General features: G+C 43.9%; 1 protein-coding gene and 1 pseudogene across 1 annotated transcript in view; both read right to left on the reverse strand.

Moving 5' to 3' along the window:
• The window catches only part of PAG3 (pregnancy-associated glycoprotein 3), a 928,325-nt gene that overhangs the window by 208,805 nt on the left and 698,656 nt on the right, over positions 1-20,864 (reverse strand).
• On the reverse strand, positions 949-11,069 carry LOC101104792 (pregnancy-associated glycoprotein 1-like; annotated as a pseudogene).

The raw sequence follows: 20,864 nt of genomic DNA on the forward strand, positions 1-20,864 counted from the left end.
CATATGCACCCTTTGAACTATGGTGTTGGAGAAGACGAGAGTCCCTTGGACTGCAAGGAGATCAAAGCAGTCCATCCTAAAAAAAAATAAAATAAAATCAGTCCTGAATATTCACTGGAAAGACTGATGCTGAAGCTGAAGCTCCAATTATTTGCCCTCCTGATAGGAACACCTGACTCATTGGAAAAGACCCTGATGTTAGGAAAGCTTGAAGGCAGAAAGAGAAGTGGAAGACAGAATGAGATGGTTGGATGGCATCACCAAGACGATGGACATGAGCTTGAGTAAGCTCCGAGAGTTGGTGATGTTGGGAAGCCTGGCATGCTGCAATCCACGGTGTTGCAAAGAGACAGACACCGCTGAAAGGACTGAACTGAACTGAACAAATGAGAACAAAGAGACTGATTAATCTAATTGCAGCAAGTTGGTGACTAGCTGCCCATAACAACACATTACTTAAGTATCTTTAAAATTCAGAATTATGACTACATTCAGAGTGGAATATCTTCTAAGGAAAAACAAAAATACTGCCCATCCAAAACAAAACCAAAGAAAATCAAAAGAAAAACAGGAAAGAAATCTGAAGGTCCCCAGTGAATAAGTGGTTGGAGGACCACATGCTCCTTACTCCAACTCATCTCTTGTCGTCTGAAAACCGTCCCCCACACCTTACAAACTTACCATCCCCTTCCGCCCCCCAACCCGCACCCCCCCCCGCCCCCACCATCTGCATCTGAATGAGGAGGTGGTGGAGTTTGTGGGTCATCATATTCTCTTCCATGGCATAGACAATCTGCCAGTTTATATCCTTGGGGCTGCCTCTCCCCAGCTTCAGTCATGTAGTTCTGGAGGAAATTGACAATCATGTGTGCTGCTGGGTCAGGGCCAAAGATCATGTAAAGCCAGTCATAAGACCCCATGTCCCTGCCAGGATGGCTGATCTAGGGCTGTACATGTGAACTGAGGTGGGTCATTCAGAGAACACCCTTGAATTCTGATGCCTGGAAAAATTTTTTCTTGCTAGGTGATGCCTTCGGGATTTAAAACCCTAGGGAGTTAGCTTGAACTCCCTCACTGGGTGTAGAAGCCTTAAGGAAAAATGTTGCCAGGCTAAGACCATCAAAGTAGACTGAAGGTAAATAGCGAGGGTGAAAGAGAATTGATGACTTCTGATTTCTTGGTTCCAGCCACTGAGATCTTTGTATTTGCTCAGATTCTTGTATCCTGGATTCCCAGAATCATTTCAATGAGTCTCCCCTTTCCTTGAAGCCAGTTGGAGTAGGGCTCCTCTCAATTTTGATTCAGACTTGGCTCTAGATCCTTCACATCCAGACACAAACAGAGTCAACATTTATTTCAGCACCATTAAGAGTGAAACTCTTTATTCTTTACTGAGCATAGGGTGTACAGAACACCAAATACAGTTCACCAGCATCTTGGGCAGGACTGCCCTAGTGTGAGTAAGTGTTAGGAGAGGCCTTACTGATTTCTGAACCACTTCAAGCAATCACACTGCCGGTGCCAGGCCAATCCTGTCATTTCCTCGATCAAAAACCGAAAGAAATACACCCTCAGAAAGAGGTCACCGAGTAACCAGCTCTCTGTAGATCCCCTCACTCTTTTCTCTTTAAAGGCGGTATAGCAGTAGCCTCTAGAATCCTGGGGAAGTCAGAGACACACACCAGTCAGCATGAGCCCTTACCGGTGACTCCCCTCAATATCCATACCCAGCAAAATTCTTTATTTCCCTCTTTTAGTAATTATCAAGGGGTTTTCTCAGCAGCAGGGTATATGAGAGTTCATCCAAAACCAAAAAGGGCCAAGACATGAGGTTGCCATGAGGAAGGGTGTGGTGAGTGAAGGACTGGGAGTGGGGCAACAGAGGAACAAAAAACAACAAAGTCCTATTGTAGAGCGTCAGGTATATATTCAATATTCAGTGATAAACCACATGAAAAAGAATAAGAAAAAATATATATTTTATGTGTATAACTGAGTCACATTGTTGTTCAGTAGAACTTAACGCAACACTGAAGATTAGCCACACTTCAAAATAATTATTTAGCAAAGAACAAGTGTGTCCAAAGTTCCCCTCGCTCCCTGTTTCTTTCCTTCTGACTCCTACTCCTTGTTTTCTTTGCAGAGAATGATGGTTTTCCTCCTGCATCCCCACAATCCATACTTTATTAAAAAACTTTATTTTGTATTGGAGTATAGCTGATTAACAATATTCTGAGTTTCAGGTGGACAGTAGAGGGACTCAACCGTGTGTATCCGGGTATCCTGGTCCCAAAGACACCCCTCCCATCCAGGCTGTCATATAACTGAGTGGAGTTCCTTCTGCTACAAAGTACCTCGATGTTGGTTATCCATTTTAAATAGAGCAGTGCCCACAACATGTTCTTGAACACTTAACTCAGGAACTCTGAGAAGCCTCCTTTGGCCCACACTCACCCTCTTTGGCCACTCCAGGTGTGTGGGTAACATACTCTGGTTCCCCATCCCCACTGGTCAGTCCGTAGCCCTCATCAGCCCTAGTAAGTCCCCAGTGCCTTAGTGCAGACCACCTTGAGATGACATTTGCATAGAATCCAGTGCACTTTTGCCTAGAACCAAGCAACCCTCAAAATGGCTCAATGAGTTTGTCATTTTAGAATTCCTGAAATTCCCTCTCTTCCTCAAAGCCTTCTCTGAGTCCATCAGCCTGCTATGAACTCTCACAGGGAGCTTACAGGATGCCTCCACCCTGTGCTGGGGCTGAGCAGTCACTATGCACACTTTATACAACTTATTATTCAACCTCCCGACAGAGAGGTTGGCTATCTCAACTGACAAAGGAGGCACCTGTCCAGAGCAAGGGGAAGATGCAGGCGAGGACTAGGCTGACCATGTAATTTATCATCCAGACCAGAAAAATCTTGAGAAGGGAAGGCAGACTGTTAAATTATGCTGGGACATCACACTGGGACTGTCCCCAGCCATTCTCCTTGTAACATGGCCTATTTCAGGGACTGCTACAGCTGAATTTCATGTTCATGCACCTAAGGGTTCAGATTGAATTGAAGCTCTTTGAGGACTGAGGACATTAGTATTCCCCTCTCCCTGACTCTAACCATTCCATATGGTGTGGCCTCTCCACACTTTTTTCAGGAAGATCGCTGTCCCACACAGCCCTTTTCTCTCAAGTGATTGGATTTGTGGGAGGCACTGGCCCAGCCAAAGGGCTCAGCAGCATCTGCAATCCCCAGCAGCAGCCTGAGGATTCCTGTCAACTCCAGTTTGAGAACAAACCGTCAGTATTTTCCCCTCACCTTGAGGATGTAGGCTCGAGCTGGCACTGGGTAGTTGATGCCACTGATGGTGAGGATAATAGAGGGCAGGGTATTGACCACAGAACATGAAACGTAATGCTGTTAGAGAGAAAGGAGGAGTGGTTGAGTATGGTGATCCTTGTGTGTGGAAACTGGGAGTGACCCTGGAGCATGACCCTTCACCTTGGAACCCCAAAGCTTGGCACCAATCAGCTTCTGTATTTTATTGACTAGTCTTCCTGGGCCTTGGATAAGTGATGTCCCAGTGTCCACAAGGGCCGAGCAGCCATCAGAACAAGCAATAACCTCCCTTTTCATGATGATGCTGAGAGACAATGGAAGAAAGTAAGCATCAAGGTCACTCTGAGTCTCCCCAGAATTGCCCCCTTCCCGACTGTCTCCTAAACAGCCCCTCGTCTCTTTCCCTTTTTTCCTTTGCTCTCGACACAACACCTTTCCTGACATCCTCAAATGTAGTAGTTGAATACACCAGAATCTTTTGTACCTTGACACAAGCTGGTCTTCCTTCCTAGAAGACTCCACTCTCCTTTGACTAGCAAATTTCTTCTCATCTTCCAGATTCCCGCTTAATTGTATTATTTTCAGGAAGTCTTTCCCCTGGTGTTTATCAATCTCCTGTCTTGGTCACTCTCTGTAGACCCTTCCTCACGACTGCTGCTGCTGCTGCTGCTAATTCACTTCAGTCGTGTCCGACTCTGTGTGACCTCATAGAGAGCAGCCCACCAGGCTCTGCCGTCCCTGGGATTTTCCAGGCAAAGTACTTTAGTGGGTTTCCATTGCCTTCTCCTCCTCATGTCTAGCATGTACCAAAGTCACAATTCACTATGTGGGCGAGGCACTTCATGTACATCTGCCTTCTTAGATGTTAGGGTGAGTTTTATTCTTCTTATTGAGAGGGTAACAGGCAGGAAGGCCAGGGGTCTCCAAATGGAGGAAATAGCCTGCAAGTGTCAGGCATTTTTATCTCTCTTAAGGGGCAGGAGGAAACAAACTAGCGATATTTTTTTCCTTCTCTATACAAATTTAAAAGGAGTTTTCTCTTAAAATACTGTGTTGCCATAATGACACCCGGTTTCACCTGAAGTTATCTATTCTCAAACCTAGAGATAACCAATGTCTTTTCTTATGGAAATGTTTCTCTTAAGCTGTGCTAATGTACTATACATTTACCCCAACTCTGTCTTCAAGTTGGTTCTGCCTTGTGGCTCAGAACCTACTTGACAAACCAGCATGCTATGTAAATGAAACTATTTGTATGGTGATCTGCCCTTCTTCAAGATTAAAGTTAATCATTTTATGGCCCAGGATGAACCATTTGGTGCCAAGATTATCCCAAAATGCATCTTATGGGTGAGGGGCCTGGTGCCATTCTGAGTTTTAAGACATTCATTTCTTTCATTAACAGACTGCTAGTGACTATGCAACATCCAGGTGAAGACTAGCAGCGGGGCACTCTTTCTGCCCCCTTCTGATGCCTATGTCAGAAGCTTTCTCTATCTATTTTACACTTTAATAAAACTTTATTACACAAACGCTCTGAGTGATTAAGCCTCGTCTATGGCCCCGGATTGAATTCTTCTCCTTCAGGGCCAAGAATTCCAGCGTCTTTGCGTGATTCAAAAACAACCTTTCATTGCTTCCCTAAAGTGCCTGACACACAGTAGATGTCCAATGCTCATCTGTTCAATGACTGAATGAAGACTGAGAAAACAATAAGAACCCTCAAAAGAGCTGTATCTGGTGGGGAACAAATAACGGGTTGCACACAGAGTGAGGATGGAGATTCGCAGGGGCAGCAGATTCCTATTGTAGGGGGAGAAAGGGGCTCCTCTGGGAGAGGGTGTCTCCCAGAACTGCTACTACAACCAGATCAGACCCTGAGACCCTGGCCAGGAAATACATGACTAGCCCACAGAAACTCCAAAGGAAAGGTCAGATTTTATCTGAGGGTATCACACAGAATCCTATCAATTATGCCGCTTGTACTCAGGTCACTCCTGGATCCTACCTTCCTGATTCTCTGTAATAGCCCCTGTTTCACTGCGTGTCCAAGAACTTGGTGTGTCTTTTTATTTTATTTTATTTTTTTTTAGTTGCTTTCATGTCTTAAGACTTCAGGCAATCTCTCTCCACTGCTGGGTAGCTGCTCCCTAAGAAGACCAGTTTTCCCCATTTTCTCAGGACTCTCCTTGTTTTTAAAATGACATTTATCTGTACTGAGAAATTCCTATATCTTGGTAGCCGTGGACAGTTGGTCCTCTTACAACTCTATTCAGGCTGCTGAAATTCTCCCTGATCCTCTGTTCACCACACTGTAGAGTCCTCTAACCATGTTCCCCACCTCAAAGGGCAATGGGTGGAGCCCTCTCCCAGCTGCACAGACCTTGCTGGACCCTTTTAGGACCCTGGTCAGAGCCTTCCTCAGAAGGCCTGGGGATGATAAACCCATAGGTTGTTTGTGTATCTATGTGCTTGTGTCTTTGTTTATATGTGTGTTTGTATATGTCTGTGTGTGCTTGTGTGTCTCTGACTACCTATGCATGTTTTCATATGTCTCTGTGTAAGTTTATATGTGTCTGCTTGTATGTTTCCAAGTGTCTGTGTGTCTGTCTGTGTCATTGTGGGTGGTGTATATTTCTGTGTGACTGTGTGTCTGAGAATGCATTTGTGTGTGTCTGCCTGTGTCCATGTACAGCAGTTGGAACATCACTTCGGCTGACCCTCAGAGGGAGGGGCTTACCGGTCCATGTGTACACTCCAGTCACCTGCTCTGATCAATGGTACCCAGTTGAGCTCTCCCGTGTAGTAGCGGTGGTCCACCCCACCAAACATCACCACACTGCCCTCCTGCTTGTCTCTGTAGAGAGAAGTGAGGGTGAGATCCTTGGAGGACAGTAACAACAGCACTGTCTGAGAGCTGTGCTTGTCCACCCATCAAGGCCCTAATAAGGTCCCCATGTACATATGCAGAAATAGTGTCTAGGAGAGATAGAGATCCACCCTGAGGTCTGTTACTGTCTCATGAGTGGCACAGAGGAGGTTAGAAGACGAATCACTTGTCTGAGCTCCACTCACTATGTCTTCTGAAGAAGCCGTGGACCTCCAGCGACCTGAGTGCTCAGACACACTCAGAGGACATGGTGCTGAAGTATTTGGCTTTCCCGTTGTCCATCTTGTCATTTTTCAGGAAAATCAAGGCCTGGGAGTTCTAAGGGTGTGGGTTCAGTTTACCCAGAGTTGGCTATACTGGCCTGTGACCTCCACTGTCCAAAGGGCCCCACACTCAGAAGGGACCCCACCTCTGCTCTCCCTGTATTGAAATGCCTAATATTTCTTGAACAAGGCTTCCCACGCTTTTGTGTCTCACACTTTCATTTCTCACTGGCTCCACAAATTGGGGAGCTGGTCCAGGGGTCTCATTTAAATGCTAATGAGGAAGGAAAGATATCCACCATCCTTCTCCTTCCTTCCTTATGACATTCATAAGCAAATCGTATTGCTTTTTCCTCCAGCTTTTTTCTTGTTGCCTTCCATTAGCCTACCTCATAACTCACCCAGCTAGACCAAGTTACTGGTCTTGAGCCCAGGAGTAGGGTTGTGTTCCAAAATTATTTTATTTATAAAAGCCAGTGCTAAAGCCAAGTAGGGCCCTGGGGCCATAGTTATCCTTGGTTATATTATCTCAGGATACTTCTTTATCAAGTATTCTATAGTTTTTGTGCAATTGAAAGCATCTTACAGCTAACTTGGAGAAAGGAATTGTCCATCTCAGACTTACTTGCTCAAGTAGAAGGCAAAAACAGGCTCAGAAATGGCACCTTGATTCTTCAGCTTGTCAAAGATGGGGATGGCCCCAGAGTGGGATAAGTTGGGGTAGTTCAAGCCCAAGACGCCATCAAATCTCCAGCGCCCCAACCCATATTGTGCCACGCTTAGACTGAACGGCTGGCCAATACTTACAAGGTCCCCAATCTGTGGGAGAGAAGAGTGTTCCCACTTACAGATACCTGAAGTGGGGCTAGGACTGGGTTGGGGTGCATTGCCATTATATCCTTAGAGAAGAATTGAGGCTGGGCTGTGTCTTTGGTTGCCCAAAGATGGTTAGAGTAAGGTGGAAGGGGAATTTGGGTTCCATTTGAGAGAGGCTATGAATTTTAAAACATCTGCCCCTCTGAAAAACACCACTTGAGTGAGTCAAATTGGCTTTGTGGTTTCTGTCCAGGTGGGGCAACCAAGAGTCAGGCCAGGTCCCATTGGTGTCACCTTATGAACAAAACAATCGAGAGCAAGATAGCCTTCTCTTTGACATCACTGTGACCTAATGACAGGAATGGACTGAATTCTCTGTAATGTACTGTGGATTCTACATCTGTCCAGGAAGACAGAATCCAAAAACAAAATCTTGCTTGCAGGGTTCTATGAAGTTACTGCTTGGGGAATTCACTTTTGGGGATATGTGTATATTTCTGTGAGTGTGTATGAAAGAGAAAGAGAGAGAGGGGAACTATTCAAGTATTTTCGGGGGAGGCAGGCCATAGGTTTATTAGGCTCTCAAGGGTCCTCTAGAGTGAGAACTCATTTATCAGGCTCTCTCAGGCCTCCAGTTTCCCATTCTGGATACCTGAAGCCCTTGACTGGCCCCAGGGTCCCCAGATCAGTTTTATCCTGTCCCCAAACACCCCACAGCCACTTCAGTTCTGAAAAGACAGCCTAAGTCCACCTTTTATCACATGTGTGCTCTCAGCAAGGCCCTTGCTGTCTGGACCTCAGTTTCCTCATATGTCTCATGAGCTAATCAGAGTAACTGCTGTGTGGGGTTGTTGCAGAATTAAACTAGTTATCAGCGGAAAGTGGTGGGAACAGTCTGATAATACAAAAGTGGGTGCATTTATCCCTTCTCGCTCCCAGCTAAATGAACCTTGAACTGCTCATGGGCAGAAAAGCTACAAGTCCACACCTCAAGCCACTCTGTGGGTTAGCTAATTTGTTTGCTCGTGTGGCACTGCCACCCCAGAGACATTATCCTGTGGATAAGATGGCCAATATCTATTGGAGTTAGACTAGGAAGTGTCCTGCCAGATGGTCCTGCATCTGTTTCGCAAGCCTTGGTCACCTTATATCCAGTCCTGACTTAGCATTTTTTACACTGCTACCCGAACTGTGTCATGAGCAACAACTCCTTTCATTCTCCCAGATCCATAGGCTATCCTGAAGGTCTTATTGGTAGGCCGGGAGGTGGAAGACTGAAGATGTCTGAACATAATCTTTGTAGCTGCAGATACAAGAAATGAGTGTCATCAAGTGGCAAGTGTGGAAAGCAAGGTGGCAGGGCAAGTGAAGGACGGTCTAGGTAGAGGGTTTCTCTACTCACAACAGGCTGGACTGGTGCAAAAGTCAGAGGGCACCCACAAATCAGATGAGCCTGTGTCAAAGACAACCTGGAATTCCTGAGGGGGTGTTCCAATGGTGATGTTACCCATGTAGACCAACTACAGGGAGAAGGAGGGAGGGGGTTAGTGCAGAACTGCCTACCCTCTATTCCCACACTGATGCCTCCCTCTGGGTGTCACATATCTCTTGAGACCACTTTCTAACCACCGTGCAGCTCACAGACTTTGGTCACAGAGGTATCTGCATTTGATATATTATTTTCCTGTGCTACATTATATGCAGAATATTGACTCTATGACCAAGCATTGAAGTGGTATCTCCTGCATGGGAAGCCTAGAGGCATAACCAGTGGGCCTCCAGGACCGCTGGACACTCAGGGCAGTCCTGGTTCCTTCATCTGAGATGCTCTGTAGTCTCTCTTCAAACCAAGCCTTAGCACTCCCTTTTCCAGGAGAGCCTTCTCGATCAACCCCCGCCACTCCCTGTATACTCAGACCACATCCAATCAACACCACACAGGTGAGCCTTTCATTTGACATGTATTTACTCTTTGCCTATCTCTCAGGCTGGCATGGGCATTTTTGAAGACAGTCTTTTTCTAATCTAGAAACACAGTTAGTACTGTGTTAGATTCTTATGGCCATATACATAATACAGGTTCAGTAATTTTTTCCTGCTGTCATTCTTGCATCTGTGGAAACTGAATTCCTCTACCTGGGGGTTCACAATTGCTTTGCAGTTGGTCCTGCAGTTTTATCAGTGATGGTTCACTCTTCACCTGTAACTGAGGTGCTCACTTAGTTCAGAAGGAACAATCACTCTCAAACTAATGACACGTTTGACACAGAAATGGGTATTTACCTGCCACCTGGTAATTGCCAGGTCCAGTCACAAAGACCAACAGTTGAGGATGAGAGTGCCTTCTCCTCCGGGTGGGGTCCCTGTTTTCCAGTGTCTCTGCCTACTGCAGGAACCCCAACCCCAACATCCCACCTGGCACCTCCAGATGAGCTCCATGCTAAACTAGAGCACCAGGGGGCGCCTCACATCTCTGATGTTTCTCAGTGGGTGAATAGTTAGATTTGAGCCACGAAAAGAAATCTGGGACAGTCTGTAAGGATGCTTCTTCAGGAAATTGTTCAGCATGTTTTTTCCACTGAGGGTTTTTCTCATGGTCTTCACTCTCCTTAGAGGTATTCTTTCACCGAGCATTTGACAAAGGAAACAAACAAGATGCCACAATTAGCTGTCAGTGTTAGAGTATAACTGTCATTGTAATGGCCCTGTGTGTTTTCTAATCATTTTTATGAGTAACATTATTATCAGAATTTTATGCATATACTATGGAAAAGACATAGATTTGAATATAGGTTCTTTTCTGCAATATTGGGTAAGCCATATGACCATGTGGTGTCTCAATGTCCCCTTCGGCAAAATGGTGGAATGTAACAGTACAAACCCTCCAAATAGAATATCTTGGGGATGAGCGAAGTGACGGATATAAGGTACCTGATAAACAGGAAGTGTCAACAATGACAGCCATTAGCATCGCTATTGCCATCCCACTCATTCCTTCTCAAAGGACCTCAAGGAAGGAGGACTCTTATTCTCTTTTACAAGGGAGAAATTTGAAATGCAAGAGGTTTCTGAGTTGGCTATGGTCACACTGCTTGTCAGATATAAGACAGTTTATCTTTCTCCAAGTTGAAAGAGAAGAGAGATTTGAAAGAATACATGATATAGGGAACAAGGAAGGAAAATTCAAAGGTTTGAGAAGGAAAAGTCAAATGAAAAATTAAAAGCAAACAACACAAAGAGAAATACATTCCCAGTGACTTCCAAAGAGACGGAGAGATAAATGACAATGATACAGAGATACAGACATGGGCATATATACACTGAAATAGACAGGGTAAAAAGAGAACATGTTAAACAAATGTAGAAATGTGCTATTCCACAGGACCAGATCAACATCTGTATAGACTGTGCACTGAACAGTAGCAAGGAGTTGCGTTTTCAACAGGTCATGACATGACTGGACCCCAAGATTTGTGCAACCCAAATCTAAACCAAGACCTTGGGATCCACAGTTCCTATAGCAAGTTACTTATCAATAAGTCAGAGTTGAACTTTAAGTCTCTTAGGGAAATATTACATTCCCTTCTAAACCTGATGGCTGGAAGAATAATCAGATTTTAAAAATCCGAGAAAGGAATATTATGTGACATACAGTCCCCATACTTACTTGACTATGCACTCTGAGAAGGCCACCAGCCCGAGGAGCACAAGCCACTTCATGCTGCTTTCCCGGCTCCAAGTACTCAGGAAAGTTTGGGTTCTTGGCATGTAGTGCTGACTGGGAGCCCCTAGTTATATATGCTCTGACCTACCCTAGTTTTCCCCTTCAGGCCACTAAAAGATCTGAAAAAAACACAAACGTCTCGAAAAAAACTTTACCTTTATCAGTGACCTTGATGAATGGACTTTGAAGCTTTTCAGAATACAGAGAATTGAACTGTAATCTCTTCCTTGAATCTTGGCTGGAAAATCAAACTGATCTGCATGGACATCTAAGAAGATGGAAAACCTTGACTACTTGGAGAAAAAACTAACAATATCATGAAAATGGATATTTGGGGCCATGCTCGACAGGTGTGGTTTCATGTCATCTTCCTAGCCGCTTCGTGAGATATGCATTGCTGTCTTTGTTGGCGAGGACACTGCCAAGATATAAGTTGTCAAATGGCAAAGTGAAGACGTCAGGGACAGCCCAGGGATATACAACTGGCTTTAGGTAGTGGGCCTAATGGCAGACATCAGGGGCACCTATGATGCCAGGCTACATCAAAGATTTAGGGCAGAGCAGTACTTCAATTGCATGGTTTCTGTATTGGAAGAAATGTTATATGCATCCACAAGATATTTTCTATCATCCAACAACTGTACAAGGAAGAACTGTGTGCTAGGTTCTGGGTTAAAGGCTTCAAAGTCAAAGTCCATCAAGACAAAAGTAGTATTTATCTTAAGAGAGCTAGAAGTCTAGTTCTTACAAACTCATGGCCCCAGGAGGCAGGAGATATACTAGGACTAGGTGGCCCTGTTGGAATCTGGGCAGCACAGGCCTTACCTCTGGGAGCAGCCTTTCCTCCATTTCACTCATGCTGGAAAGCAGGCCAGTTGGCCATGTTTTGAAAAGAATCAGAATTTTGGATATTTATGTATAATATACTTATTTTAATGTTAGCAACTAATTTTATTTTCCTGAAATAAAAGTGGGAGCATAATCTCCACAGCGATGTGCTGGAATCAGCCTTCAGTCTCTGCAGTTTTTTGTTTCTGGCCTAGAGTTGGGAGTGCAGTGGGGACAGAGAAGAATTAAATTCATGTTGGTTGATTTTTAAAGAGACTCAATGCATAGTAAACATGCTGACTCAATGGAAAAGACCCTGATATTAGGAAAGATTGAAGGCAAGAGGAGAAGCGGAGGACAGATGATGAGATGGTTGGATAGCATCACCAAGTCGATGGACATGAGCTTATTGTTCCTCGTATTGTTTCTGTTATTGTGACAGAATCGCATGTATGTTAATAGATGATAATTAAAACTAATGTTTTGATGTAAGCCTGTCACTGGCTAGCAAAAGAGTTTCACACATAACATAAAGAAATTTAATTCAAACCTTGCTGTCTTAAATCTTGAACTGAAAGCATAAGTTTGTACCAACTAACTATATACATTTTTATTTTAATTTTAAGGAAAATGTGTACCTCCTCCTCTGACCACTGTAAAGCCTAGAAGCAGTGACAACTTGATGACAGTGACTATTCTGAGGTCTAACGTGTAGCTTCTAAATACATTTCCCATCAGACGATCTTAAAGAGATGGCTGATTTCAGGACTGGGTAAAGAAATGCACAAAATAATCTTTGGAATCGTGAAGGACCAGAAAAGTGAGGGACTTCAAAGACCAGCGGGGACTGGACAGAAAGTTGAGGAATCCAAATGAAAAGGCCAAACATCTACCAGTCTGTTGCGCAGGATGATGTTTCTGCTTCTCAACACACTGTTTATGTTTCTCATAGCTTTCCTGCCAAGAAACTAATGTCTTCTGATTTCGTGGCTGCAGGCGCCATCCACAGTGGTTTTAGAGGCTAAGATGAAGAAATCTGTCAGTGCTTCCACCTTTTCTCCTTCTATTTGCCATGAAGGATGGTGCTGGATCCCATGATCTTAGTTTTTTAATACTGAATTTTAAACTGGGTGAATGTGTCCAAATGTTAATAGGCAACATCGAATTTGTCAGTGTGATAGACTTCTAGGACACCAACTCACCATTCTGAGCACTGAGAAAGGAAAATAATCATTAATATTTAAGCTACTTTTTTTTTTTCTATTAAACATAGGTTATGCAACTACAAACAGTTCCAGGAAAACAAGCTAGACTCCCCCTTCTGGGAGTGATGAGAGAGTGACAGGGAGCAGCTATAATACAGATGAAGCCTCACTCACTGGCCTGCAGCTCACCTCCTTCTGTGGAGGTCTGGTTCCTAATAGACCAAGGACTGGTATTGGTCCTGACCCACTGCTGGTACTGTGGACTCCTGCTCTAAAATCAATAGTGCAGCATTCTGTAAGACAAACCAACCTGCTTCCTCCTGTTTCTGAACAAATAAATGGCATTAAATTTGGGAGAGGAACATTTATTTAGTCCTAAACGAGAACAACCAAGTACAACGTGTGACTACATTCTTTCAACAAACTGAAAAGACACATGCTTTTTGAGCATCAGGGAAATTTACACATGGACTGGATATAAAATGTTCATTTTGGGGGGAACAAAAGAGCATTTTTTTCATATCCTATCATTCTGCCACAAATACTCATTATGTACATTTGGTGAAAAGTTCATCTTGTCCCTAAAATACTTCAGGGAAAATGAATAAGCATTAAAACAGAGAGAATAAAATGATGGTCTGTCTTGATTTAAAAACAGAAAGCTGCTATGCTATGCTATGGATTGAATTATTTCCACCCTTGACTGCCAATGTGATGGTATTAGGAAGTAGGGACTTTGACAGGTACCTTGTTGATATGGGATTTTGATGGTGGTCTCTCATGATGGGATTAGCCTCTCCTTTTTCTCTCTTATTCTCCCTCTGCTTCCTTCCATTCAAACACCACATGTGAGAGCATAGCAAGAAGAGAAAGACTTAGGTAAGTCAAGAATGTCTTCATTGGGAACTCAATTGGCCACCACCTTGAAGTTGCATAGTCTCCGGTCTATGACAACCAGTGGGACTAAGAAGTTAGTTTTGTAGTTATTGATGCCTAATGATGAAATATAAGGTTCATGACACTCTTCGTTCTCATATTTGTTTTGTTTGAAATTGTTTTGCAGTAATAGGACTATGGAAAGTCCATTTTGAAGGTTCTGTCTTAGTGATACCCTGAGGAGCCCAAGAATACAGGTTTAGGCAGATCCCAAATGCCTGAGCGGTTGGAGAACCACATGCTCCTTACCCCAACTCATCTCTTGTCATCTGAAAACTGTCCCCCACAACTGACACCCTTACCACCCCCATCCCCAATCTGCATCTCCATTCCTCTTCTAAACTCAGTCATCTAGGTAGAGATGTTGACAACTCAGGACAGGGTCTGGAAGCAGAAAGAATGTGGACATTTCTAGAAAGAATGAACTGGGAAGACTTGTCTTGGTTTTCCCTCCTTTAGTGTGATTTGCAGGTGAGGGATTGGGCCTGGGTAGGGAGGGAGCCACAAGTGAGACTGCCTAGATATCTACAAGTGAAGGGAGGAGGAATTCAGAACCCAGTAACCAGGAGGTGGGCAGCTTGCACAGGACACAGGAGGGAAGGAAAAAGCACTGGGGAAAGAATAGTGCCTACCAGAGGGCCAGACCTTCTTGAGTCTTTCGGTTAAACTTGGAGGTCACGTCTTTCCTGCTGGAATTCCTGCTCCAGATGTGGAGGGGAGAGAGCTGTACTCACTCCTAATGTGTCACAGGGAGAGGGCCAGCATCCCCCAGAGACCCTTTGATTCCACTCTGACTGTGAGTATCATCACAAGCCAGAGAGCAAATGGCAGGTCATCCAAAAGATGACCTACTTTAAATTGTATTTAAAATACTACAAAATTTGTCTAAGATTCCTGGCATATCTAGTTCCCAGAGTTTTCTTGGAGAGATGATTCATCACCCTAATTTGGGTTTCTGCTGAGGGATGTACAAGCTTCCCCATTGGTAACTTCTGACTTATAACTACCTTATCTCATCCCGCAGAACCCAAATGATAGTAAGTTCCAGTGGGCAAGACCTCTAAGGTCCCCATTGGCACAGCAGCTGTGTGCCAAGCAGTCTACAACTCTCAGTCCTGAGACCAGGACCCATGAATATCACCAGGAAGTTACATCCCCCTGCTCACCAGGGGCAACCTCATCATCCTCAGCAAGAGCCACCTCTGAGCCACTTGTCCACTGATTGGCATTGAGTCTTATTCTGAAAAAAGTGTTTTGGAGCATGTGCAGTCTCCCTCATCCAAATAATGGGAAACTGCACCTTGGGATTTATGACTCACATTAGCTGCAGGTAAGTTAGTGAAGACTTGGGACCCAGGAATTCTGGTTCCCAGGCTAGGAGACTTCCAGGAAGAGAAAGATGAGAGAAAACTCCATTGCATTCACTTCTGTGTAGCTCTCAGATGTCTGCAAGCACCAGAGTGGAAGTTTCTTTCCAGTTGCACCTCAAGTCTGGATCCAATTTTATCAGCAGACCTGCCTCCATGGAGCAGCAGGAAAGCAATGCTCAGGGCTATTTATTCTGGGCTCCAGGCACAGTGAGAGAGCCCCAGCTGTAGTGACCCTAGGAGGCCGTCGTGCAGGTGGTGACTGACTCACTCCCAACTCAGATCCTCAGAGTTCCCACTCCTCATTCACACAAGACAGACCCTTGGCTGACTGGGTAACATGAACCTGCATTCACAGCGAGAAGCATTCTCTTCTCAGCCTTCTGGATACGTGCCTTATGTTTCCTCAGGGAACCACTGGCTGAGCGAGGTCGGGGTCTGAGGCTAGGCTGGATGCAGGGGATGTGTTCTCACTTTGATGCTCCAAATAGACCTTGGAGATTCTAAGGCCTTGAGAGAATTACAATCACCCTTATATTTTGTAGGCACTTTATTTTATGAATCTGGTTGGAGAAAAAGGACAGACACACAGGACAAGGCTGGACATCTCTGGGTCCCAGCTGACTGTGAGTTGAGTTTCAGCCACCAGGCTTCATAGTCAGGTGCTGATGTTATTCACAAGCCACCTTTGAAGAAAAAATAGAGAGAAGAGTTTTTGGTGTGGTCAAAGGGCCGTGGGACTCACACGGGGCAAGATGAAACGAGTCATTACTTGTTTATTTGCTCTATCGGTTCCTTGGCATTTCTACTCCTGAGAAGAAGTACTTGGAGATAGTCAGAGGCATTGGTGGTGCCCCTGGCACCTGATGCTTCTGGTGATAACCAGTTTGTGGACACGTCCCTGAGTCCAGAGCATATTTAGCCTCATGATAAAGCCTGGTTCTCCCTTCTTGGGAAGGCTGACATGGCTCATTGCTGCTAACTCACATCTGAAGCATGGGATGAGGTCATGGTTGACCATTATATCAAGTTCCAAGCATGGAAGGAAGATTGGCAGTGGAAGGGAGCCATTTATTAACTTGGTTACCTCGGTCCTTATCAGGGGCTACTTCCCACATGTAGAATGTTTTTCTCCCAGATTTTTGCATGGCAGCGTCCTGCACGTTCAGCATCATCTCAAATGAGTCTCTCTCAGGCTTGCTTTCCCTGGCCATTCCACTCTCACAAGCACAGACCTTGATCCAAAAAGTGCCTAGAAACTTCCCTCCATCAAAACAATAATTATAGTTACAAATGTGGAAAGGTGAGAGAGGGATAAATGGAGAGTTTGAGATTAATATATATATAGTACTTTATTTAATAGATAATCAATGGTACAGCACAGGAATTCTGCTCAATAGTCTGTAATATCTTGCATGGGAAAATAATCTAAGAAACAATGGATACATCTGTCTGTATAAGGAAATTAATTTCCCATATAACTAATATTAATACAACACTGTAAATCAACTACACTCCTATATAAATGAAAACCTGAATTTAAAAAAAAATGCTCACATGTAGAAACCCATGGAGTTCTTTAGACTCGCAGGATTTCAGATATGATGCTGGAGATGGCAGACTGGGTATAGAAATGGAGACATTATCTGAGGTTTCATTTTCCTGAGCTTTGGTGTCTTTTGCTTCTAGTGTCACCTTTGATTTGTCCTTGGAGGATCTAATATAAGGGCTTGGAGACACCAGCTGGGTGTTATTTGAAAGATGAGAGGGAGGCGCTAGTGGGAGAGTGAAATCCCAGCTCTGTAGCCTTGGATTGGGGCATGTTTGAGGCACAACTTATATCTCAAGCTCCCTGTGAAACCAGGCTGTAGCTTCCCTCTCCATGCCTTGCATGATATCAGACCCAGACTGGTTTCATCCTTTTTCATGTTCTGCTTCCTGTGAGACCTCACTGGTTTCTCTGAGAGAATCTTTTTTTAATTTTTTTGCCAGCACTAGGTCTTCTTGGAAAGGACTCTGATCCTGGGAGGGTTTGGGGGCAGGAGGAGAAGGGGATGACAGGGGATGACAGAGGATGAGATGGCTGGATGGAATCACTGACTCGGTGGACGTGAGTCTGAGTGAACTCCGGGAGTTGGTGATGGACAGGGAGGCCTGGCGTGAGGCGATTCATGAGTCACAAAGAGCTGGACACGACTGAGAAACTGAACTGAACTGAACTGAGTTCTTTGCGGAGAAGGCAGTGGCACCCCACTCCAGTACTCTTGCCTGGAAAATCCCATGAACGGAGGAGCCTGGAAGGCTGCAGTGCATGCGGTGGCTGAGAATCAGACACGATGAGCAACTTCACTTTCATGCATTAGAGGAGCAAATGGCAACCCAATCCACTGTTCTTGCCTGGGGAAACCCAGGGATGAGGGAGCCTGGTAGGCTGCTGTCTATGGGGACTCGCAGAGTAAGACAAGACTGAAGTGACTTAGCAGCAGCAGCAGGTCTTCACTGCTGCTCAGGACTTCTGTATTGTCAGCAAGCAGGGGCTACTCTGTAATTGCAGTGCACTGGCTTTTCAGTCCTGTGCTTCCCTTGATATAGATCACAGGCTCTAGGTCACTCAGGGTCAGTAGTTTTGGGTCACCGAATTAGTTGCCCTGGAGCATTTCCAATCTTGCCAAACCAGGTCTCAAATGCATATCTTAAGCATTGGATCAAAAGGGAAAACACTCTGGAAGGAATTTGAAATAACTCACTTTTACATGAAACTTGGCGCCATGGCCTATTTATGAGGAGACAGGGAGGATTGTCCCTGCTTCAAGCAACCTCCTGAGATCAGGACTGACTGAGGTTCCCCTCCCAAGGGTTCCTACAGGATCTTGAAGCTGTCCTGCCATGTGGCTTTGTTCTTGCTTCAGTTTCTGAATCCTACACTAGAGCACAGCTTCCAGAGGGCAGGGCTGTCACTTTACTCTCTTCTAAGTACACATCAGTAGATATTGTCTCATTCAGACCCTAATGATAAGACCAGGCTAATACAAAGATCAGTTATTCTATTATGAGTGTTAGGCTACAGGTTCAATGACTGTAATCAAAACCTAAATAACATTTTCTTAAATACAATACAATTTCAATTCTCTGTCATATAATGTTAGTGCAGGTCTCTCCACAGAGATGAGGGCCCACTTCTTTCCTGTCACATCTTCCACCTGTGCTACTTACCTCTGGTCTAACATGGCTACTCCAGCTCCTGTCATTATATCTGCATTCCAGCTAGTGGGACAGAAAATAATACTTCCATTTGGAAGTGACATATCACACCTACTCAAATTCCTCTGTCTGAAGTATCTTCCATGATCATGGGCACACAGGAGGGCAGGGGAATGTTATCCTACTGAAGAACATTCACGATGAGTAACAAGGGGCAGCATCCTTCATTCATGTCTCTGTAATTCATTCTTCTTTGGTTCTCCCCATAGAGCTCTCAGTCTGTTTTAGCCTGCAGATATGGATATGGATGAGGTTATAAGAGAGAACATGGGCCAGGCTGTACAAATATGGAGAAGAGAAGAAAGGAAAGAAGATAAGAAAGTATAAAAATTCAAAATCTAAAGGAAAATGTGCTTATAACAATAATTTTGCATTTATACAATTTAGGTATAATGGTTGATGAAATAATTATTAAAATAAAAATTAGAAAAATGTAAAATATAAATATATTCACCAAACCCAACAAAATAATAAGACTATATCATATTAAACATATAGTAGCATCGGATTAAGTTTGGATGCACATTGCAAAAAGCTAAAACAACTATAACTTTAGCAAGATAAACTTGATTTTTCTCTCCCTCAGAAACAAAGCTGGTGGTGGGCCAGCCACAGCTTGGGTGGTATCCATTTCCAAGGTTACATGATTGTCCAATTGCAGGAGTTCCAACCATCACAACTAAAATCCAAACAACAGTTAGGAATAAAGTAGGAAAGGGAAGAGTCCCATCTTTCAGCTGAATCAGCTCCATGAATGCAGTCTTCCAAGAAATTCCCCTTACAGATCTTCTTGCATCTCTAAGTCACCAGTCATGACTAAGGCACAGGTGTTTAGAAAAGGCAGTCCTATAGCTACTGGGCTCATGGCTATATAACAAACTATTTTCAGTTTTGAAAGAGAAGCAGAGAATTGATCATTTTGTAGGTAGCCTGCAGCACCTGCCGTAAAGAACAACAACAACAACAAATGAAATGAATGTAGTAGGCTGAACGGCTGGCCACAGTGTGGGAGCCAGGAGAAAGGAGCAGCAATGAGAAACAGCTAGATGGATCTGAACTGTGCTCCAGAAAATAGAGGCAGACCAGTCTGTAGAAATCTTCTAAGGAATGAAGTGAGGATTACACATATCACATGATCCAATTGTTTTGAAAGGTACTTTTCCTACTCAGGTCCCAAATCTCTCTCAATTCTTCAGCTTCTAAATACCTTGTCTTTGTTACCTCACATTCTGACCTACCTGTTTCAACTCCTTATTTTTGGTCACATCACTTCTCCAATAGTCCACCAACATTACAAGATCCAGTATTGAAAACTTAGCAACACTTTCTAGAAGTGGGTAGAAACACAATGACTATTTCTACTTTAGTATCTGTTTGTCCTGATCAAGGTCTTTTGAAAAGACTGAAATGGCTAGAATTATGGAGATCTCACATTTCCTCTAAAATCCCAACGAAGAATGTGACTTCCTTGGACCTGGAGGGGATGCGTTCACTTTTGTTACCCACAGGTTTTAGCAGAACAGTGAGTCCCCTGTATATGAACAAGTTCCATTTGAAAGGGTGTTCAAAAATCCCAATTTCTTCATAAATCCAGCAAAGTTACTTAGGTAGCCAACTAAGACAACTGGCTATATATTACTGTAGTTTAATAGCTTTATGATGCTTTTCATGCAATTAATTAATACATTAAAAACAAACACAAACAATAAAAGAAACATTTTTAAATCTTTCGTACCTGGATAGGGCATGACAACCCACTCCAGTATTCTTGTCTGGAGAATCCCCATGGCAAGAGGAGCCTAGCATACTGCAGTCCATATGTTGAGAATTCAGACACAGCTGAGCGACTAAGCACACCTTTAAAATAGAATAGTAGTAGCATCTCCATTACCACTGCATTTATGCTTCCTTTCAGACAGTGTAGGCTTGAAATAAAAGTCCTGCACTATTGTACTCCATACAGTTCTGTACAGTAAAGTACACAAACACACACCGACTTGTCTTGGATGTGCCCACGACAATGTGTGTCATATCTGTGAACTAACTGATGTGATTGCACATGAAAATGCACTTATACATGTTTGAAAGTTTTCAACTTGAACATTTGTATGTAACAAACTTGCTACACAGGTTTTCAGTGATTGTATGTAGCGAAGGAACAAGACAGGAGAGTAAGAAGCTGCCTGTTCGTTCCCTTTTTGCATGTATTACGGCCACTCTGAATAGGAATTTCTTTGGGTGT

Source organism: Ovis aries, unplaced genomic scaffold (assembly GCF_016772045.2).
Source record: "Ovis aries strain OAR_USU_Benz2616 breed Rambouillet unplaced genomic scaffold, ARS-UI_Ramb_v3.0 scaffold_87, whole genome shotgun sequence".
NCBI classification, from domain to species: Eukaryota; Metazoa; Chordata; class Mammalia; order Artiodactyla; family Bovidae; genus Ovis; species Ovis aries.